This window comes from Mercurialis annua, linkage group LG3 (genome assembly GCF_937616625.2).
Source record: "Mercurialis annua linkage group LG3, ddMerAnnu1.2, whole genome shotgun sequence".
NCBI lineage: Eukaryota > Viridiplantae > Streptophyta > Magnoliopsida > Malpighiales > Euphorbiaceae > Mercurialis > Mercurialis annua.
Genome location: NC_065572.1, coordinates 43,020,922 through 43,045,603, shown reverse-complemented (window position 1 = coordinate 43,045,603; position 24,682 = coordinate 43,020,922).

Sequence of the window (24,682 nt, the reverse complement as noted above, 5' to 3'; positions counted from 1 at the left end):
TCGCTAAAAAGGTGAAATATTTGGATTTGTTTGCTAAAAAGGTGAAACGTTTGGATTTGTTTCGTAACGTTTGTAAATGTTTGGCTTAAATTGCTAAAAAGGTGAAACGCTTGGATTTGTTTCTTAACGTTTGTAAACGTTCGGTTTTATTTTGTAACGTTTGGATTTGTTTTGTAACGTTTCTAAACGTTTGACTTAAATTGCTAAAAAGTGAAACGTTTGGATTTGTTTCGTAACATATGTAAATATTTGGCTTCAATCGCTAAAAAGGTGAAAGGTTTGGATTTGTTTTGCAACGTTAATAAACGTTTGGCTTAAATTGCTAAAAAGGGGAAACGCTTGGATTTGTTTTATAACGTTTTAAACGTCTGGTTTTGTTTCGTAATGTATGTAAACGTTTGGCTTAAATCGCAAAAAAGGTGAGACGTCTTGTTTTGTTTTGCAACATTTGTAAACGTTTGGCTTAAATCGCTAAAAAGGTGAAACATTTTGATTTGTTTCGTAACGTTTGTACACGTTTGGCTTAAATTTCTAAAAAGGCAAAACGTTTGGATTTGTTACGTAACGTTTTTAAACGTTTGGCTGAAATCGTTAAAAAGCTGAAACGCTTGGATTTTTTTCGTATCCTTTGTAAACATTTGGCTTAATTCGCTAAAAATGTGAAACGGTTGGATTTTTTTCGTAACGTTTTAAACGTTTGAAATAGTATTGAAACGTTTGGATTTGTTTCGTAACTTTTGTAAACGTTTGGCTTCAATGACAAAAAATGTGAAACGTTTGGATTTGTTTCGTAACGTTTATAAACGTTTTGTTTTGTTTCGTAACGTTTACAAACGTTTGGCTTAAATCACTAAAATAAGGAAATGTTTGGTGTTTTTTTCTATTGTTTGGATTTGTTTCGTAACGTTTTAAACGTTTGCTTTTGTTTCGTAACGTTTGTTAACGTATGGCTTAAATCGCTAAAAAGGTGAAACGTTTGGTTTTGTTTCGTAACGATTGTAAACGCTTGGCTTAAATAACTAAAAAGGTGAGACGTTTGGTTTTGTTCCGTAACATTTGTAAACGTTTGGATTTGTTTCGTAACGTTTGTTTAGTAACGTTTTAAACGTTTGGAATTGTTTCGTAATGTTTGAAAACGTTTGGCTTAAATCGTTAAAAAGGTGAAACGTTTGGTTTTTTTTTCGTAACGTTTGTAAACGTTTGGCTTATATTGCCAAAAAGGTGAAACGCTTGGATTTGTTTCGTAACGTTTGTAAACGTTTGGCGTAAATTGCTAAAAAGGTGAAACGCTTGGATTTGTTTCGTAACGTTTCTAAACGTTTGGCCTAAATTGCTAAAAAGGTGAAAATTTTGGATTTGTACCGTAACCTTTGTATTGGCTTAAATCACTAAAACGGTGAAACGTTATGATTTGTTTCTTACGTTTGTAAACGTTTGCTTAAATAGCTAAAAAGGTGAAATGTTTGGCTTAAATTGCTAAATAGACGAAACGCTTGGATTTGTTTCGTAATGTTTATAAACGTTTGGCTTAATTTGCTGAAAAGGTGAAACGCTTGGATTTTTTTGTAACGTTTCTAAACGTTTGGCTTAAATAGCTAAGAAGGTGAAACGTTTGGATTTGCTTCGTAACGTTTATAAACGTTTGGCTAAAATCGCTCAAAAGGCGAAACCTTTGGATTTCTTTCGTACCGTTTGTAAATGTTTGGCTTAAATCGCTAAAAGGTAAAATGTTTGGATTTGTTTCGTAACGTTTGTAAACATTTGGCCTAAATTGGTAAAAAGGTGAAACGTTTGGATTTGTTTCGTAACGTTTATAAACGTTTGGCTTAAATCTCTCAAAAGGTACGTTTGGATTTGTTTCGTACCGTTTATAAACGTCTGGCTTAAATCGCTAAAAAGGTGAATCATTTTTATTTGTTTCGTAACATTTATAAACGTTTGGCTTCAATTGCTAAAAAGAAGAAACGATTGGTTTTGTTTCGTAATGTTTGTAAACGTTTCGCTTAAATCGCTTAAAATGTGAAACGTTTAGATTTGTTTCATAAGGTTTTAAACATTTGGTTTTGTTTCGTAACGTTTGTAAACGTTTGTCTTACATTGCTAAAAAGGTGAAACGTTTAGATTTGTTTCGTAACGTTTGTAAACCTTTGGCTTAAATCGCTGAAAAGGTGAAACATTTGGATTTATTTCGCAACCTTTGTAAACGTTTGGCTTAAATCGCTCAAAAGATGAAACGTTTGGATTTGTTTCGTAACGTTTGTAAACGTTTGGCTGAAATCGCTAAAAAGGTGAAACGTTTGGATTTGTTTCGTATCGTTTGTAAACGTTTGGCTTAAATCACTAAAAAGGAGAAACGTTTGGATTTTTTTCGTAACCTTTGTACACGTTTGGCTTAAATTGCTAAAAAGGTGAAATGCGATGATTTGTTTCGTAACGTTTGTATACGTTTGGCTTAAATTGCTAAAAAGGAGAAACACCTGGATTTATTTCGTATCGTTTGTAAACATTTGACTTAAATTACTAAAAATGGGGAAACATTTGGATTTGTTTCGTCACGTTCGTAAACGTTTAAATCACTAAAAAGGGAAAACGTTTGGATTTGTTTCATAACGTTTGTAAATGTTTGGCTTAAATCGCTAAAAAGGGAAAACTTTTGGATTTGTTTCGTTACGTTCATAAACGTTTTGCTTACATCGCGAAAAAGGTGAACGTTTGGTTTTGTTTCGTAACATTTGTCAACTTTTGGCTTAAATTGCTAAAAAAGTGAAACGCTTGGATTTGTTTCGTAACGTTTCACCTTTTTAGCCAAACGTTTGGTTTTGTTTCGTCACGTTTTTAAATATTTGGATTTGGTTCGTAACATTTATAAATGTTTGGCTTAAATCGCTAAAAAGGTGAAACGTTTGGATTTGTTTCGTAACGTTTGTAAACGTTTGGCTTAAATTGCTAAAAAGGTCAAAAGTTCGGATTTGTTTCGTAATGTTTGTAAACGTTTGGCTTAAATTGCTAAAAAGGTGAAACGTTTGGATTTGTTTCGTAACGTTTGTAAACGTTTGGCTTAAATTGCTAAAAAGGTGAAACATTTGGATTTGTTTCGTAACATTTGTAAACCTTTGGTTTTGTTTTGTAACTTTTATAAACGTTTTGTTTAAATCGATAAAAATGGGAAACCTTTGGAATTGTTTCCTAACGTTTGTAAACGTTTGGTTTAAATCGCTAAAAAGGTGAAACGTTTGGATTTGTTTCGTAAAGTTTGTAAACATTTGGCTTAAATCGCAAAAAATGTTAAATTGTTGGATTTGTTTCGTAACGTTTGTAAACCTTTGGCTTAAATTTCTAAAAATATGAAACACTTGGATTTGTTTCGTAACGTTGGTAAACTTTTGGCTTAAATTGCTAAAATGGTGAAAATTTTGGATTTTGTTCGTAACCTTTGGATTGGCTTAAATCACTAAAAAGGTGAAACGTTTAGATTTTTTTCTTACGTTTGTAAACGTTATGGTTAAATCACTAAAAAGGTGAAATGCTTGGATTTGTTTTGTAACGTTTGGCTTAAATTGCTAAAAAGATGAAACGCTTGGAATTGTTTCGTAACGTTTATAAACGTTTGGCTTAATTTGCTAAAATGGTGAAACGCTTGGATTTGATTTGTAACGTTTGTAAACGTTTGGCTTAAATTGCTAAAAAGGAGAAACGTTTGGATTTGCTTCGTAACGTTTATAAACGTTTCGCTTAAATCGCTAAAAAGGTGAAATATTTGGATTTGTTTGCTAAAAAGGTGAAACGTTTGGATTTGTTACGTAACGTTTGTAAACGTTTGGCTTAAATTGCTAAAAAGATGAAACGCTTGGATTTTTTTCGTAACGTTTGTAAACGTTCGGTTTTGTTTTGTAACGTTTGGATTTGTTTCGTAACGTTTGTAAACGTTTGGCATAAATTGCTAAAAAGGTGAAACGTTTGGATTTGTTTCGTAACATTTGTAAACATTTGGCTTCAATCGCTAAAAAGGTGAAAGGTTTGGATTTGTTTTGCAACGTTAATAAACGTTTGGCTTAAATTGCTAAAAAGGGGAAACGCTTGGATTTGTTTTGTAACGTTTTAAACGTCTTGTATTGTTTCGTAATGTATGTAAACATTTGGCTTAAATCGCAAAAAAGGTGAGACGTCTTGTTTTGTTTTGCAACATTTGTAAACGTTTGGCTTAAATCGCTAAAAAGGTGAAACATTTTGATTTGTTTCGTAACGTTTGTACACGTTTGGCTTAAATTTCTAAAAAGGCAAAACGTTTGGATTTGTTACGTAACGTTTTTAAACGTTTGGCTGAAATCGTTAAAAAGCTGAAACGCTTGGATTTTTTTCGTATCCTTTGTAAACGTTTGGCTTAATTCGCTAAAAATGTGAAACGGTTGGATTTTTTTCGTAACGTTTTAAACATTTGAAATAGTATTGAAATGTTTGGATTTGTTTCGTAACTTTTGTAAACGTTTGGCTTCAATCACAAAAAATGTGAAACGTTTGGATTTGTTTCGTAACGTTTATAAACGTTTTGTTTTGCTTCGTAACGTTTACAAACGTTTGGCTTAAATCACTAAAATAAGGAAATGTTTGGTGTTTTTTTCTATTGTTTGGATTTGTTTTGTAACGTTTTAAACGTTTGCTTTTGTTTCGTAACGTTTGTAAACGTATGGCTTAAATCGCTAAAAAGGTGAAACGTTTGGTTTTGTTTTGTAACGATTGTAAACGCTTGGCTTAAATAACTAAAAAGGTGAGACGTTTGGTTTTGTTCCGTAACATTTGTAAACGTTTGGATTTGTTTCGTAACGTTTTAAACGTTTGGAATTGTTTCGTAATGTTTGTAAACGTTTGGCTTAAATCGTTAAAAAGGTGAAACGTTTGGTTTTTTTTTTCGTAACGTTTGTAAACGTTTGGCTTATATTGCCAAAAAGGTGAAACGCTTGGATTTGTTTCGTAACGTTTGTAAACGTTTGGCGTAAATTGCTAAAAAGGTGAAACGCTTGGATTTGTTTCGTAACGTTTCTAAACGTTTGGCCTAAATTGCTAAAAAGGTGAAAATTTTGGATTTGTACCGTAACCTTTGTACTGGCTTAAATCACTAAAACGGTGAAACGTTATGATTTGTTTCTTACGTTTGTAAACGTTTGCTTAAATAGCTAAAAAGGTGAAATGTTTGGCTTAAATTGCTAAATAGACGAAACGCTTGGATTTGTTTCGTAATGTTTATAAACGTTTGGCTTAATTTGCTGAAAAGGTGAAACACTTGGATTTTTTTGTAATGTTTCTAAACGTTTGGCTTAAATAGCTAAAAAGGTGAAACGTTTGGATTTGCTTCGTAACGTTTATAAACGTTTGGCTAAAATCGCTCAAAAGGCGAAACCTTTGGATTTCTTTCGTACCGTTTGTAAATGTTTGGCTTAAATCGCTAAAAAGGTAAAATGTTTGGATTTGTTTCGTAACGTTTGTAAACATTTGGCTTAAATTGGTAAAAAGGTGAAATGTTTGGATTTGTTTCGTAACGTTTATAAACGTTTGGCTTAAATCTCTCAAAAGGTACGTTTGGATTTGTTTCGTACCGTTTATAAACGTCTGGCTTAAATCGCTAAAAAGGTGAATCATTTTTATTTGTTTCGTAACATTTGTAAACGTTTGGCTTCAATTGCTAAAAAGAAGAAACGATTGGTTTTGTTTCGTAATGTTTGTAAACGTTTCGCTTAAATCGCTAAAAATGTGAAACGTTTAGATTTGTTTCATAAGGTTTTAAACATTTGGTTTTGTTTCGTAACGTTTGTAAACGTTTGTCTTACATTGCTAAAAAGGTGAAACGTTTAGATTTGTTTCGTAACGTTTGTAAACCTTTGGCTTAAATCGCTGAAAAGGTGAAACATTTGGATTTATTTTGTAACCTTTGTAAACGTTTGGCTTAAATCGCTCAAAAGGTGAAACGTTTGGATTTATTTCGTAACGTTTGTAAACGTTTGGCTGAAATCGCTAAAAAGGTGAAACGTTTGGATTTGTTTCGTATCGTTTGTAAACGTTTGGCTTAAATCACTAAAAAGGAGAAACGTTTGGATTTTTTTCGTAACCTTTGTACACGTTTGGCTTAAATTGCTAAAAAGGTGAAATGCGATGATTTCTTTCGTAACGTTTGTATACGTTTGGCTTAAATTGCTAAAAAGGAGAAACACCTGGATTTATTTCGTATCGTTTGTAAACATTTGACTTAAATTACTAAAAATGGGGAAACATTTGGATTTGTTTCGTCACGTTTGTAAACGTTTAAATCACTAAAAAGGGAAAACGTTTGGATTTGTTTCGTAACGTTTGTAAATGTTTGGCTTAAATCGCTAAAAAGGGAAAACGTTTGGATTTGTTTCGTTACGTTCATAAAAGTTTTGCTTACATCGCGAAAAAGGTGAACGTTTGGTTTTGTTTCGTAACATTTGTCAACTTTTGGCTTAAATTGCTAAAAAAGTGAAACGCTTGGATTTGTTTCGTAACGTTTCACCTTTTTAGCCAAACGTTTGGTTTTGTTTCGTCACGTTTTTAAATATTTGGATTTGGTTCGTAACATTTATAAATGTTTGGCTTAAATCGCTAAAAAGGTGAAACGTTTGGATTTGTTTCGTAACGTTTGTAAACGTTTGGCTTAAATTGCTAAAAAGGTCAAAAGTTCGGATTTGTTTCGTAATGTTTGTAAACGTTTGGCTTAAATTGCTAAAAAGGTGAAACGTTTGGATTTGTTTCGTAACGTTTGTAAACGTTTGGCTTAAATTGCTAAAAAGGTGAAACATTTGGATTTGTTTCGTAACATTTGTAAACCTTTGGTTTTGTTTTGTAACTTTTATAAACGTTTTGTTTAAATCGATAAAAATGGGAAACCTTTGGAATTGTTTCCTAACGTTTGTAAACGTTTGGTTTAAATCGCTAAAAAGGTGAAACGTTTGGATTTGTTTCGTGAAGTTTGTAAACATTTGGCTTAAATCGCAAAAAATGTTAAATTGTTGGATTTGTTTCGTAACGTTTGTAAACCTTTGGCTTAAATTTCTAAAAATATGAAACACTTGGATTTGTTTCGTAACGTTGGTAAACTTTTGGCTTAAATTGCTAAAATGGTGAAAATTTTGGATTTTGTTCGTAACCTTTGGATTGGCTTAAATCACTAAAAAGGTGAAACGTTTAGATTTTTTTCTTACGTTTGTAAACGTTATGGTTAAATCACTAAAAAGGTGAAATGCTTGGATTTGTTTTGTAACGTTTGGCTTAAATTGCTAAAAAGATGAAACGCTTGGAATTGTTTCGTAACGTTTATAAACGTTTGGCTTAATTTGCTAAAATGGTGAAACGCTTGGATTTGATTTGTAACGTTTGTAAACGTTTGGCTTAAATTGCTAAAAAGGAGAAACGTTTGGATTTGCTTCGTAACGTTTATAAACGTTTCGCTTAAATCGCTAAAAAGGTGAAATATTTGGATTTGTTTGCTAAAAAGGTGAAACGTTTGGATTTGTTTCGTAACGTTTGTAAACGTTTGGCTTAAATTGCTAAAAAGATGAAATGCTTGGATTTTTTTCGTAACGTTTGTAAACGTTCGGTTTTGTTTTGTAACGTTTGGATTTGTTTCGTAACGTTTGTAAACGTTTGGCTTAAATTGCTAAAAAGGTGAAACGTTTGGATTTGTTTCGTAACATTTGTAAACATTTGGCTTCAATCGCTAAAAAGGTGAAAGGTTTGGATTTGTTTTGCAACGTTAATAAACGTTTGGCTTAAATTGCTAAAAAGGGGAAACGCTTGGATTTGTTTTGTAACGTTTTAAACGTCTTGTATTGTTTCGTAATGTATGTAAACGTTTGGCTTAAATCGCAAAAAAGGTGAGACGTCTTGTTTTGTTTTGCAACATTTGTAAACGTTTGGCTTAAATCGCTAAAAAGGTGAAACATTTTGATTTGTTTCGTAACGTTTGTACACGTTTGGCTTAAATTTCTAAAAAGGCAAAACGTTTGGATTTGTTACGTAACGTTTTTAAACGTTTGGCTGAAATCGTTAAAAAGCTGAAACGCTTGGATTTTTTTCGTATCCTTTGTAAACGTTTGGCTTAATTCGCTAAAAATGTGAAACGGTTGGATTTGTTTCGTAACGTTTTAAACGTTTGAAATAGTATTGAAACGTTTGGATTTGTTTCGTAACTTTTGTAAACGTTTGGCTTCAATCACAAAAAACGTGAAACGTTTGGATTTGTTTCGTAACGTTTATAAACGTTTTGTTTTGTTTCGTAACGTTTACAAACGTTTTGCTTACATCGCGAAAAAGGTGAACGTTTGGTTTTGTTTCGTAACATTTGTCAACTTTTGGCTTAAATTGCTAAAAAAGTGAAACGCTTGGATTTGTTTCGTAACGTTTCACCTTTTTAGCCAAACGTTTGGTTTTGTTTCGTCATGTTTTTAAATATTTGGATTTGGTTCGTAACATTTATAAATGTTTGGCTTAAATCGCCAAAAAGGTGAAACGTTTGGATTTGTTTCGTAACGTTTGTAAACGTTTGGCTTAAATTGCTAAAAAGGTCAAAAGTTCGGATTTGTTTCGTAATGTTTGTAAACGTTTGGCTTAAATTGCTAAAAAGGTGAAACGTTTGGATTTGTTTCGTAACGTTTGTAAACGTTTGGCTTAAATTGCTAAAAAGGTGAAACATTTGGATTTGTTTCGTAACATTTGTAAACCTTTGGTTTTGTTTCGTAACTTTTATAAACGTTTTGTTTAAATCGATAAAAATGGGAAACCTTTGGAATTGTTTCCTAACGTTTGTAAACGTTTGGTTTAAATCGCTAAAAAGGTGAAACGTTTGGATTTGTTTCGTAAAGTTTGTAAACATTTGGCTTAAATCGGAAAAAATGTTAAATTGTTGGATTTGTTTCGTAACGTTTGTAAACCTTTGGCTTAAATTTCTAAAAATATGAAACACTTGGATTTGTTTCGTAACGTTGGTAAACTTTTGGCTTAAATTGCTAAAATGGTGAAAATTTTGGATTTTGTTCGTAACCTTTGGATTGGCTTAAATCACTAAAAAGGTGAAACGTTTAGATTTTTTTCTTACGTTTGTAAACGTTATGGTTAAATCACTAAAAAGGTGAAATGCTTGGATTTTTTTTGTAACGTTTGGCTTAAATTGCTAAAAAGATGAAACGCTTGGAATTGTTTCGTAACGTTTATAAACGTTTGGCTTAATTTGCTAAAATGGTGAAACGCTTGGATTTGATTTGTAACATTTGTAAACGTTTGGCTTAAATTGCTAAAAAGGAGAAACGTTTGGATTTGCTTCGTAACGTTTATAAACGTTTCGCTTAAATCGCTAAAAAGGTGAAATATTTGGATTTGTTTGCTAAAAAGGTGAAACGTTTGGATTTGTTTCGTAACGTTTGTAAACGTTTGGCTTAAATTGCTAAAAAGATGAAACGCTTGGATTTTTTTCGTAACGTTTGTAAACGTTCGGTTTTGTTTTGTAACGTTTGGATTTGTTTCGTAACGTTTGTAAACGTTTGGCTTAAATTGCTAAAAAGGTGAAACGTTCGGATTTGTTTCATAACATTTGTAAACATTTGGCTTCAATCGCTAAAAAGGTGAAAGGTTTGGATTTGTTTTGCAACGTTAATAAACGTTTGGCTTAAATTGCTAAAAAGGGGAAACGCTTGGATTTGTTTTGTAACGTTTTAAACGTCTTGTATTGTTTCGTAATGTATGTAAGCGTTTGGCTTAAATCGCAAAAAAGGGGAGATGTCTTGTTTTATTTTGCAACGTTTGTAAACGTTTGGCTTAAATCGCTAAAAAGTTGAAATATTTTAATTTGTTTCGTAACGTTTGTACACGTTTGGCTTAAATTTCTAAAAAGGCAAAACGTTTGGATTTGTTACGTAATGTTTTTAAACGTTTGGATTTGTTATGTAACGTTTTTAAACGTTTGGCTGAAATCGTTAAAAAGCTGAAACACTTGGATTTTTTTCGTATCCTTTGTAAATGTTTGGCTTTAATCGCTAAAAATGTGAAACGGTTTCATTTGTTTTGTAACGTTTTAAACGTTTGAAATAGTATTGAAACGTTTGGATTTGTTTCGTAACTTTTGTAAACGTTTGGCTTCAATCACAAAAAATGCGAAACGTTTGGATTTGTTTCGTAACGTTTATAAACGTTTTGTTTTGTTTCGTAACGTTTACAAATGTTTGGCTTAAATCACTAAAATAAGGAAATGTTTGGTGTTTTTTTCTATTGTTTGGATTTGTTTCGTAACGTTTTAAACGTTTGCTTTTGTTTCGTAACGTTTGTAAATGTATGGCTTAAATTGCTAAAAAGGTGAAATGTTTGGTTTTGTTTCGTAACGATTGTAAACGATTGGCTTAAATCACTAAAAAGGTGAGACGTTTGGTTTTGTTCCGTAACATTTGTAAACGTTTTGATTTGTTTCGTAACGTTTGTTTAATAACGTTTTAAACGTTTGGATATGTTTCATAACGTTTGTAAACGTTTGGCTTAAATCGTTAAAAAGGTGAAACGTTTGGTTTTTTTTCTCGTAACGTTTGTAAACGTTTGGCTTATATTGCCAAAAAGGTGAAACGCTTGAATTTGTTTCGTAATGTTTGTAAACGTTTGGCTTAAATTGCTAAAAAGGTGAAACGCTTGGATTTGTTTCGTAACGTTTCTAAACGTTTGGCCTAAATTGCTAAAAAGGTGAAAATTTTGGATTTGTACCGTAACCTTTATAGTGGCTTAAATCACTAAAACGGTGAAACGTTATGATTAGTTTCTTACGTTTATAAACGTTTGCTTAAATAGCTAAAAAGGTGAAATGTTTGGCTTAAATTGCTAAATAGACGAAACGCTTGGATTTGTTTCGTAATGTTTATAAACGTTTGGCTTAATTTGCTGAAAAGGTGAAACGCTTAGATTTTTTTGTAACGTTTCTAAACGTTTGGCTTAAATCGCGAAAAAGGCGAAACGTTTGGATTTGCTTCATAACGTTTAAAAACGTTTGGCTTAAATCGCTCAAAAGGCGAAACGTTTGGATTTCTTTCACCAAATAAATTCAAAAGTAAAAAATATGAGAAATTTAAAAGTTATTAAAAATAGGTGAAAAACAATTCAAAAGTAAAAACAGCAAATTAAGAAATTAATGGTAAATTTATGTATTTTTTGCAATTAGTGGTAACTTTTTGAAGTTAGTAATTTAATGATTACCTGTGTTAATTTTTGGACATCCAAAAAAAAATGTCAAATTAAAAAATAGAAGCTTGCACATGGACAAGAAATAGAAACATGTAACCAAGTGATCAAGGAAAAGCGTATTTATAAAAAGAAAAAGTCAAGATTATGTACGCTTGACAACACAAACTTTAATAGAGTAAGTTTGCAAAGAAGAGGAAAAAAACGTAAGGCGTGTGATTTCCTCTTTTAATATTAAATATATATTGTACGTGTCACGACCCAAATTACTGAGCCAAGACCGGCGCTAGGGAACGAGAGTGGTAGCTCCGGAACACGTAGCAAGCCTAAAACCACTATGAATTTTTTTTCGCGAATTAAATATATTATATTATATAAAACATTTTCAGAAAACCTTTTTAACTTTATCATTAATATTTGAATTACTTTTCGAAAACCATCGCAAATCGTTATTATAGATTAGGGTTTTACCGAGCGACACCTCATGTACAGCCCTGCCCTGTCTCTAATCATAATCGTGACCAATACCACTTATGGAAATTGATTAAAGAAATCAAACGGAAGTAAACATCATTCTTTAAAATTAAATATATATATACCTTTTGACTTCAACATTATTCACAAACAGACGTCTACGGGCTACTGCAGCGCTATGAAGTGATACATCCTTTGACACATACTTCAACTACTGTAGACTTTCAGAACAAGAAATGGAAGTCCATCCTTTACAATGCTTTCACCTGAAAGGAAAGACTGTGAGGGGTCAGTATATGGGAATATACTGAGTGAGTTCATAAGTTTACTAATAAGTATTCAAATAAAAAATAAAACAATATTCAATTATATGCAGCCAAGTATAAGATCCGATTGAAACCCTAACCTCGAACATGCTAAACATATGTACTCAGAAGAAAACTTATCCAATAGTCTGGCCCGGGAGGATTCACACTCAACCACGTCAGTCGCGAAAAATCTCTTTATTCCAATGGTGGGTCCAACCCACTGGTAGGTCCAACCTATTAGATACGGGGCTCAGGTTACACTGTAACCGAGTTCACTCTCGTACCGCATTCGTATATCCAACTTCGAAATTCGTATTCTTTATCGTATTCATAGCTATATCAAATTAAAACTTGTGATCACGAAGTCCTATTGCCGCTCAATAGGTAGCACGTTCCATCGGATCAATACTGGTTTCAAATCAAGCGTATATGCAATTCATATAAAGATTTTCGTACTATAAACATGCAAATCAAACATAAAACAATATAAAAGCATTGCTTGCGTAAATACTTTAAAAGTAAACTTGTATAAACTCACAGTGACCGCTTATTCCAAAAATACTCCGGTGCTTAGAAACGTCTAGGTTCCCGAGCTCCTGGTCTAGCGGCTCTTTGCCTTGCCGGATCTAAAACTATTTCAAAACAATTGGCTCACATCAGAATCCTATTCTAGGATTGATTATAGACTCGAGACACGACGCATTACTCGTATACGGTTCAAATATCCCTTTTAAATAAATTCTCTTTTATCCTCGTTAGGTTAAATAATTCGAACTAATTGATTATTAGTCGATAAACTAATCAATTCCCATAATTTTACGCAAAAACGGGCAAATTCCTCAAAACGTATCGATCGGCCAAACACTGTGCGAGCGCACGTCTCACTGTGCGTTGGCACAGTGCATGACTGTGCGTTCGCACAGTCCATGACTGTGCGTTCGCACAGTATGCTGTGCGTTCGCACAGTTGGACTGTGCAGCGCACAGCCGCGGGTTTTCACCCCGGCTCCGTTTCCGACGTGTTTTCGATGTAAAAACGATCCTAACGCATCCAAAATGCTTAATCTATATTCAAAACGCTATAATTCAATTCTAATATCGTTTAAAAACATATAATCGTTCCGTGGCCTAAAATTTTAACTCGATGTACAGTGAAATTCATCCACCCAAACAATAAAACGTCAATTTTACCGTGATTCGCCACTGAAATACGATCGTTTTGAGCTATAGAACGTCGGAAACGGACGAGAAACGGAGATCGAGCGACGAACCGTTCAAAACCAACGAGAGAAATGAAAATGAGAGCTGATGATGGTAATGAGTTCTGGATCTTTCTTTCTTCATTTCCTTTCTTATATATGTTTGGTTAAATTATTCTTTTAATCCTTCATTTGTTTAACTTAAACCAATTCTCTTTTAAACTTTCTAATTTAAACAAACGGTTAATTATTTACTTTACTCAATTACGTACGTATTATTTATATCCAAATAAATAATACGATTCTAAAATTATTATTTTCCATCAATAATCTTTTGAACGCTATTCTCGGGCTTAACTGGCTAATTTACATTTTGGTTCTTGAACTTTTCAAAAGTTACAATTTAGTCCAAAACGTATCCGTGTCAGAATTTTAAACAGTCTCCGATTGACTCAAGACTTTTATCATAAATATAATAAAATATTTCGCGGACTCTGGCGAAATAATTATTATAATTTATTTTATATTAATTTCCGAAGTTATTTTCTTAATTTCCGCTAATCCGCTCAATATCTATTATTCTATTATTCCGATATAATTAAATTAAATTCTTCTTAATTTAATTTATCGGAATTCACAACACGTAGCACAATTTAATTATTCTAAAACATTTAGGGGTATTACATTCACCCCTTCTTCAAAATAAATTCGTCCTCGAATTTAAAACTTTTGCCACGTATCTAAGGTAAACTAATACGAATATTTTTGCCTCATATCTTCTTATGTTGCTCACGTATACTCTTCTTACGGACTAACTTTTCCAATGAACTCTTACCATATATACCTTCTTTATCCGCAGCTTTCATACTCTCACACAGATAATCTTTACTGGTTTTTCTTCATACGATAGCTCTTCGGTCATCTCCACCGCTTGCGGTTGATTCACTCGAGAAGGATTAGATACATCTTCCTCGGAATCGCTTGCCTTTGGCTGGCCATTCTAATGAACTGTTGTTAGCAAAAATGCGTTCAAATGTTATGTCATCCGTTGCATTACACGCTTACTCCTTTTCCATATATTTGACGTCGTTTGGACACGACTATCACTAATCCTTTTTAGCTTTCTTATGGTAGATTCTCTTCTTTGTGTGGTTCAATACACTTACTGAGAGTAAGTGCCCTGCTTATGGCGTACCGCAGTTGCTCTTTTTACTGGAATTACTGACAATCTTGTTCTTTATTCTCTTACTACTTTACTCACAAGTTTTGGCGACTTCATTTCTTGTGAATACTACAAATTTCCATCTTTATAACTCCTCATGTTCTTTGAAATCATGTGTGTCGTCGCTTCTTCACGGGTTTTTTTTTCACTTGCTTGCATGTAGCAAGGTTCCTTGTTTGCATTACATAAATTACTTATCCAAAGTAATTATTTCTCATATATTCCTACTAATCTTACTCTTATATCCTTCCTCTTATTGTTATGTATCTTATTATAATGTATAACATCACTCTAGTTGATCATAGAATGAAATGATGCTATGTCTTTGTTTCTTGTCGACACTCTGCTTGGTTAACTTATTGACTTCATGATCTTGTATCATAAGTCCAATCTCTTTTGAACGTTTGTCTTTATTGTGCTGTCTGTATATGTTTTCCTAAACTTGTATCGTTTAAAACCATATTTCCTTTTCACACTTCATGATTTCCTAATCTCATGAAGTTGAATGCACTCTTGGCATTACTTGATATGTTTAGCATTTATCTTCCCTTGCGTATCTTATTTCTCGATCCTTTGACTTCATTCCTTTTTCTAGTTAGTGTCACTTTTCCTTCATTTAAGATTTTATATCCAATTTCCAAATTCGTAGATTAGTTTTGTAGCCCATCCTTGTCAATAGCTACAACAATTCTTCATGTTACTTTGATCTACCTCTCGTAGTATCATTGTTCTTTCATGTTCTTTCAATAGCTTTCTGTCTTAGTGACTTATTATTTTCACTAGACATTCATTATCTAATGACACTTAATGTTAATCTGATCTTAATCCTCACGTTGTTATACTCTCATGTCATTACTGTTCTTATAGATTCTTGAATAATCCTGGTTCGATCTTTCGTTAGCTCTTTGGTTCCAAGAAGGTATTAGACTTAATTAGTTAATCTGGCTATTCATCTCTCTATTACTTTCGATAGGTACTTTGCCTCTTTTCTATTATACGTCCTTTGTAAAAACCATTCACTTCACGTTGGTTTATGAATCCGTAGATAGCTTACGCTTGAAATCGTAAAAATGACGTTTATAAACTTTTATAATAACCCTTCATTTTCTTCTTGTACTTTTCCTTGTACTCGAACTCTTTATAAATACTTTTATTTACGACTCATTCTTATAACAACTCATTACTTCCTTTCATATATTTTAATTTCATTCATTAGTACTATCTCTCTTGTAACTTTCGTAATATCTCCCGCATACTCCTTTGTCGTCGTTCTCGCATTCTACTTTTCGTTGTTATATTTCCAATTATTAATGAAAATGTGAAACGTTATTTCTCTAGATCACTTTAACATCCAATACATTAATATCTACTTGTATTTATGGGATGCATCCATTACTGACATTCGTTATTATCGCATTCCTTTAAAATTTCTTGATTCTTCAAGTAAAATCCGTGTTGAATCTTATACTTGATCCTTATAACACTTTTTGTATCTTTTCCTTATATCAGTCATTTGTCTATTTAATCGCCTTGATTTGTCCTAGAAGTCTTGCGAAACATTTTGGATCCTAAATAAACATCGCTGCCATTAGAATGTTTGATTTTATTCCATCTATCTCTTGAAAATTAAAATATCAATCATTAACGTCCCACATATCTTTTTTTTCTTATCCTAATTACTTATAAATCGTTAATAAACTATTGGCCATACTTCAAAATGATTGATATCATCATTAGCCATTCTAATCTAGATACAGTTGATGTAACGCTTAATCTTGAAACTACATGATGTCAAACTCATCATTTCACCCGTTGGTACGATGTCCTCTTTTGTATTCAAACTAGTATACCTTGAACTTCAATCAACGTCCTTAAATTACGACTTCACTCGCGGTATTCTAATATTAACTATTCATTCTTCTTCTTTAACTCATTTATTATATATCTTTCTATCCACTTACTTGATTATATCCAATGGGAGATATTACTACACTCATGTGCTTAATCCATTGTAACATTCTTCGTCACTTCTCGTATCAAACATCAGGATCTTTTATCTTTATTGGCTCTTGTATCTTCCTTTCTCTTTTACTTCTATCGTAACTTAATTTCCTTTTATACATTAATATCTTGCTTTCTTCGCTTATCGTAATATCCTTATCCGGGTATCTTCGTTCATAATATATTATGTATCCTAAGTGTTAACTTACTTTGATTCTTCCGCCAGTCCTAATGTATAGAACTTTTGATTTGTGTACGTCTGATATAGTCCTCATCATGAGTCATATGTTATTCTTCTACATGTAACGTCCTCGTCTTCCTTTGAGAGTCATCATCAACATCGCATAGCTATCGTACTATAGTCTTCGTACTTCATCTTTCTTATCTTCATTTCGTGACCTTATACTTCGTGTACATGTCCTTATCTTTTAATTTGTTGGTCAAAATGCCCAACCGCAAAGCTTGTTACACAAATTTCCAACTTCTTTAACATAGTCTACGCAATATACGATCTATCTTTTAACTTTATCAATCCTATATGTCATTCCATCCACATCTGATACATATCTTACGTCTTTATTTTTTATACTCTCGTAGTATGTTGGCTAGGTTGGTTATTTTCAGCCGTACAAGTCTCCTATGAATAGTCTTATGAAGCTGTCGCTTAGTCCTCTATTCGACGATCGCAACGGTCAACTCCTATTCAACCTTCTTAGGAATATTGTACTCCGATATTATACCGATCCGACGGTTCAATCAAAGATATGTTGGTTTAACAATCTTTTGTTATCGCGTAAAACTTGCATCATCCATACATAGAGATTGGCTTCTGTATCTAAGGTTTAAGCTATAGATCGATTACTATATTCAACTATCACTTTTCGCACTTCTATCCTCTTATAACATAAAGTTTTAATCTCTTCGTTCAAAGATAACGGCATCCTAGTCCACTGGTCACTGGATTATACTTAACCATTCAAGCCCATCTTATCATTCTATCTCATAATAGATCCCAGACCTGTGACTATCTTCGTGTCTTTTCGAGATATAACTTCTTGCTCGTGTTCTCGTACACGTTCTTTGTACCTTCGACAGTTGCTTGTAGGTAGATCTCAAGCATTTCCCCTTCGTTATAGAGTTCCAGTCTTGGTCTACTCACATTAAAACAATTATAGTTGCAACCATTTCGAAATCTTTGAAATCCAAAGAAACTAATTCTTTAACAAAATTCATGTTTAAATTCTTTAAGCTTTAGTATAATTGTGCACTAGGGTGATGACGTCTCTCATCCCCAAAAAGTTGCCATAACTTACCCCTTATCTGAGCATAATGCATATGATGCATGTCCTACTAATGTATGAATTCAGTTTCTATTCTTTTCATTTTATGTGTATGTAGTGATGCAATTCTATTCATGTCATGGAAATAGTATATTACTATATCGAATCTAGGCACAATTATACTTTCAAAATCATTAAAATAGTTAATCTTTATAAATCACGAATTTTTCACCTTGTAAGTTCTCTAAACCTTGAACTCTGTAACTCGGGAAATTCTTCCATTTCTCTAGATACACGTTTCACTATCGACCGTTTCTTAACGCTTATCGCATGATTCTGATGGTATCGTTATACCATATAATACTTCGTATGCTAGCCTCGTCATCGCGTTGCATAATGTCGACTGTCCACCTCGTACATGATCATACGCAACGATCATATAATATATCGATCATTCTTACGTAAGCAGAATACTTTCGCATACGTATATCGTCTAACAATCCTATCGATCATACTAACAGACTCAGATCGTATGGAGGAGAATTAAAATCTTAAAATCAAACGAAAACTGATCAAGACATGACTCGAATCCCTATGTGCTGCAGTAGTTCCTAGGTAGACTCACACACAAAACAGTCGTATCCTGAACCAACTGTTTGAAATCACATATTAGCCGAGGTAACTGGACCAACTGCTCTGATACCACAATTGTCACGACCCAAATTATTGAGCCGAGACCGGCGCTAGGGAACGGGAGTGGTAGCTCTGGAACCCGTAGCAAGCCTAAAACCACTATGAATTTTTTTTAAATATATTATATTATATAAAACATTTTCAGAAAACCTTTTTAACTTTATCATTAATATTTGAATTACTTTTCGAAAACCATCACGAATCGGTATTATGGACTAGGGTTTTACCGAGCGATACCTCATGTCCAGCCCTGCCCTGTCTCTAATCATAATCGTGACCAATACCACTTATGGCATAAATCGCTAAAAAGGTAAAACGTTTGGATTTGTTTCATAACGTTTGCATACGTTTGGTGTAAATCGCTAAAAAGGCGAAACGTTTGGCTTAAATTGCTAAAAAGGAGAAACGCTTGGATTTGTTTCGTATCGTTTGCATACGTTTGGTGTAAATCGCTAAAAAGGCGAAATGTTTGGCTTAAATTTCTAAAAAGGAGAAATGCTTGGATTTGTTTCGTAGCGTTTGTAAACGTTTGGCTGAAATTACTAAAAAGTTGAAACACTTGGATTTGTTTCGTAACGTTTGTCAATGTTTGGCTTAAATTGCTAAAAAGGTGAAACATTTGGATTTGTTTCATAACCTGTGTAAACGTTTGGCTTAAATCGCTAAAAATGTGAAACGTTTGGATTTGTTTCGTAAAGTTTGTAAATGTTTGGCTTAAATTGCTAAAAAGGTGAAACATTTGGATTTGTTTCGTAATGTTTCTAAACATTTGGATTTGTTGTATAACGTTTGTAAGCGTTTGGTTTAAATTGCTAAAAAGGTGAAAGGATTGGTTTTGTTTCGTAACGTTTGTAAACGTTTGGCTTACATTGCTAAAAATGTGAAATGTTCAGATTTGTTGCATAACGTTTGTAAACGTTTGGCTTCAATCGCTAAAAAGGTGAAACCTTTTGATTTGTTTCATAATGTTTGTAAACATTTGGCATAAATCGCTAAAAAGGTGAAACGTTTGGATTTGTTTCGTAACGTTTTAAACGTTTGGCTTAAATCGCTAAAATGGGGTAATGTTTGGATTTGTTTCGTAACGTTTGTAAACGTTTGGCTTAAATTGCTAAAAAGGTGAAATGTTTGGTTTTGTTTCGTAACGTTTCTAAACTTTCGGCTTAAATCGCTAAAAAGGTGAAACGTTTGGATTTGTTTCGTAACGTTTGTAAATGTTTAGATTAAATTGCTAAAAAGGTGAAACGCTTGGATTTGTTTCGTAACGTTTCTAAACGTTGGGCTTGAATTGCTAAAGAGGTGAAACGCTTGGATTTGTTTCAGAACGTTTGTAAACATTTAGCTTGAATTGCTATAAAGGTGAAACGCTTGGATTTGTTTCGGAACGTTAGTAAACATTTGGCTTAAATTGCTAAAAAGGTGAAACGCTTGGATTTGTTTCGGAACTTTAGTAAACATTTGGCCTAAATTTCTAAAAAGGTGAATCGCTTGGATTTGTTTCGTAAAGTTTGTAAACGTTTGGCTTAAATTGCTGTAAAGGTGAAACGCTTGGTTTTGTTTCGTAACGTTTTAAACGTTTGGTTTTGTTTCTGAAATATCCCGTAAATTTTTTATTTTTATTGTTATGAGTTCCCGGTATTAATTACGGGTCACTTGTGAATTAGTGACTTGATTTTTTGTTTGAGTAACTTGTAATCAGGATTGGACTCTAGTTGGGTTGGTCTCCTTATTTTTTGGGCCCAAGAGAAATTGGTTACCTTCGATCCAAGGGAATTGGCCCAAAGCCAATTCCCCCTCTCGACACAGCACAGGTCTCGAACGAGACCTGTGCTGAATGCATTCGGTCTCGTTCGAGACCTTTGGTCTCGAACGAGATCATTGATAGGATACTGGTCTCGTTCGAGACCAGCAGCTGCACCACATACCTCCTATTTTTGTTGCACATGTTAATTTCGTTCATCCTATTTAATTCAATTCTAAGCCTAATTTCATTCTTCACATATTCATCAACCCTAACCGTCATAAACTCGTGAATTTTATGAGATAAATCGCTGCCAATCCTCTCCAAAACCTTGGTGTTCTATCCGTAAGTTTGTTCTTCATTGATTTCAGTTTTAGCTTTTAAACGACTTTCCGTAATTTGGATCGTTCTTGTTCGTTTGTAGATCGAAATCAATTCCTTTTCGTTCCAAATATTCTAGACTCACGTCTCTATGTATCCCAATTTGGTTTTCGCAAAACAGTACGCAATCGATAACGTTTCAATCGCCGTTGTTTTACTGTATTGTTTGTTCATGTAAACTGTTTCATGCTTTTTTATTACTGTCGATCCATTCCTTTTCGATTTGCTTTGATCTTGTTATATTTCATGATGTTAGATCTTTAGGAATGTTGTGATTCATAAATAAATTGATAGTGTTGTGATAAATCTATCCGTTTGTTGCCGTTTCGATTTGTCGAATTCACACTATAAATTCTGCAGTTTCTTGTTCATTATGTGGTTGTTGTGTAGATCAAACATAATGCCTAGGATCATGCTTAAGGGTTTGTTTTAGCTTCTAGGTTGTCGTTTCTCGATGATTAATGTTGCTTTGTTGTTTGAATCTTCCTGCTTAAGGTTAAATATTGCTGCTGTAACTTCTTGGTGTAATGGAGGGAGTTGTTTGTTTAAAATGAAGATGATGGCTAAATGGACATTGTGGTCATCAAATTATTTTCGCTAAATCAAAATGAATCCTTCTAGTTTTTAACTATTGATTTTGGTTGATAATAACTTTCGCTTTCGCTTTAATTTATAAATTGGTAAATTGTAAATGATAAGTGTTTTTACAAACTTAAGTTAATATAATTACTCGGGTAATTATATTTGTTTTCAAATATCAAGAAAATTGGCTAAATTACAATTTAGCCATTGAATGATTTTTAAAACTTATTTGATTAAGTTGATGGTTAGTAACTTTTTATTTTATTTTGAATTATAAACAAAAATAATTATATTTAATTTCGAATATCAATTTGGCATGAAATTGGCTAAATTACAATTTAGCCCTTGAACGTTTTTAAATTTAATTAATTAATTAAATTTTTGGTTTGTAACTCGGGTTACTTGAATTCGAAGTTATTGAGTTCTGTTTTGAAGGTTTATTATTTTATCAAGTTATCTTAATAAATATAAACTCGGGTTTATATTTGATAAACATTTTGAGTCGGGTTAGACTTGGGTCACCCGACAAGTGAGGTTAGTTTGGTAGTTATTGGTAACTCGACTAACCCACTATTTGGAAATTTTTTATTATTTAAAGTTTATTAAATAATATTTATAAATTGGATTTTTAAAACAAGAACTCAATAAACTTGTATTGATGGTGCGTTATTACCTATTAGGTATTTCAATAAACTGCTGTCTAAGCTACGACTCTGTCAACACTGGACCACTACTGCAACACTCACAGAAGTCTGAGGACTATACATATATAGCTGACTTCTGGATTCCAAAACTGTGTTCTAACTAGGGCCAGATGTAAGAACCTGAAAGACATCAAATGTGAGGGGTTAGTTTTGGAAAAATACTGAGAAAGTTTACATTTTAACTAACGATATTATTATAAAACATAGCATCGCATTACAATAAAACAATAATATAAAAGTAATATATATATAAACATGTATTTGATCCGTCCGAAACTAATATCCTAGCATGCGACACAACTTTCGAATGATCATATCATACTGATCCAATTGGTCCGACCCGGGAGTATTCACACTCTGCCTCGTCGATCGCGACCCAATTCTTAATCCTAAAGTGTGAGTCCAACTCACTAGATACGGGGACTCCAGACTACACCATAGCCAAGTACTCACTCGTATCGAATTCATTATCCAACTTCGAAATTCATATTCATATCATATCATACATGTATATATCATATCATTTCTCAAATGCAAACACACTATACCGACTCGATACTGGTGATCACACAGCCTATTGACATCCAATAGGTAGCTAGTTTCTTCGGATTGCATACTGGTCTCTCGTATATAAATTCGATAGAAACATATATCATGCGATGCGTATAAACAATATACATATCTATGTAAAATAACTTTAATATATATACAATACGCGAAAGTAAAGTGCAACTCACAAAAACTGCAATCCAATCAATGACGTGATCGATGAAATGATATTCTCTCGCTATCCCACGTCTACTGACCTCTTTGCTCGCTTACACGTCTGATACATAATAATTAACGTTTAATAATTAGACGTGAATCGCGTGTTTTACGTATAGTACTTTCAACTTCTAGGGTTTAGTTTCATTTTTAATATTATTCGTGAACTCGATATTCCTTTATTGTATTCACGATATACCGAACTCTATTTCTCGTATTCGAAAATCATATAACACTCTTAACGTTTCTCGTTATCTTTAATTATCGAAAACGTCGAGCTAAAACTTTACTTTTAAATTATCGGGGTCCTTAATCGTTTTTAGTGTCTAATATTCAAAAATATTGATATCCCGCTCAATTAGGGCTAAAATCCCATTTTGGTCCCCATGGACCCACTATGTGGCGCACAAGGGCACTGTGCGTCCGCACAGTGTAGTGTGCGTTCGCACACTTCGGTGTGCGATCGCACACCGAGTGCAGCCCCCAAAACATCGATTTCCGGGGCTTTCCGTCCATTCCATCATGCTTATAACACTTTCCTATTCAAAACTCGTAACTCCGTTTTCACCAAAACGTCAAAATAACCTCAAAAACGTCAAATTCAATCCTAATACGCAAAATTCACCAAAACGGCCATATATTTTGAATTTTAACCAAAATTCTCGAAGCTTTACTTTAAAACAAAGCTTGATATTGATAGAGGACGAGATTCTGAAGAGATTGACGCGAAAATCGCTCGAATCGGACGTCGAACAGAGAAACGGCGGCGAAACGACGATATTCGATCGGTGAATGAAGTTTCTGGAGCCTTTCTCTCTTCTTCTTCTGATTTCATTATTCATAAACATAACCTTATATATTAAGGTTAAAGTGCTTCTTTAACCCTTGTTTTGTTTATTTGTTACAACTTATATTTCAAACTTTTCTTTTATACAATTTAGTCCATAACTAAATTAACTAAACACTTGAATTACACCTTATACGTATTATTTATATCCAATAAATAATACGAATCCGATATAAATATTTTTCCGTTAAAATCTATAAATTTCTATTTTCGAAACATAGTGGTTAAATTACCACATTAGTCCCTGAACTTCATTTTGGAATATTTCGTGACATTTTTCCTTTAATTCCAATTCCTACTTTCCAACTAGGATATAATATTAACTACCTCGTCGTTAACTTCTCGAAACTGACCTACTTGAAGTTTATTTATCTTGATTCCTCGAAAATCTTTACGATATTACCATTCCGGTAACTCAAAACTAGACACGTGGTCCAATTAGATAATTTAATCTTTTGGGGTATTACATTCTTCCCCCCTTATAAAAATTCGTCCTCGAATTTTCATAAGACTTGTTGAAACTTTAAAATTTTACTTATGCTTTTCTTGACGTCCATTACTACGCGTCAGTCATAGTTTCTTCTTTTACTTTAACTCTTAGCTCTTCACCTATAGCTGTGATTTTGTACTTATTGTTAATCGATTATCTATTCTGCTTATAGTATCTCCTTGCCATCGCGTAGCTGAGAATCTTCTCAAAGTAGCGTCACCTTAGATGTATCTTGATATCGCAATCCTTGCATCACTGCCCTTTTAGTCAGGATCTTTCCTCAGATTATCCTTAGCGTCGTATAATCTTTTGATTAGTATCTCATCGATTTAGTACTTCTCTCTTGATGAAACATTTGCTTTACTCATACATTTATGAGCATTTGCTTATATAGTTGTAAGTTTATGACCATATCCTTACTGTCATCCTCCCTTATCTTCTTCCTTTCTTAAGTTGTTAACTCTATTTCTTACTTCTCTTTCTTTCACTTTTAGACATTTAGCTTCTTTTAATCATCCCTTTTTGGGTTATACTCCGTCTACCATAATCGCTCTTTCTTATTGAAGTTAAGTTCGATATACCTTCTATTACCTTTCGTCTTCTTTTTCCCTTCCTTTTTGCTACTGTGAACTTCGTGTCGTGTTGTTGTTCGTGATCCTTCAGCCTTTACCATTGCCTTAAACGTGCTGCTTCACATTACTTTCGATCGTGTAGCTTGACAGTTGTTTTTATTTGCTGATACTATCCGTATTCTTATCCTCTTTACTTCCTTTTAG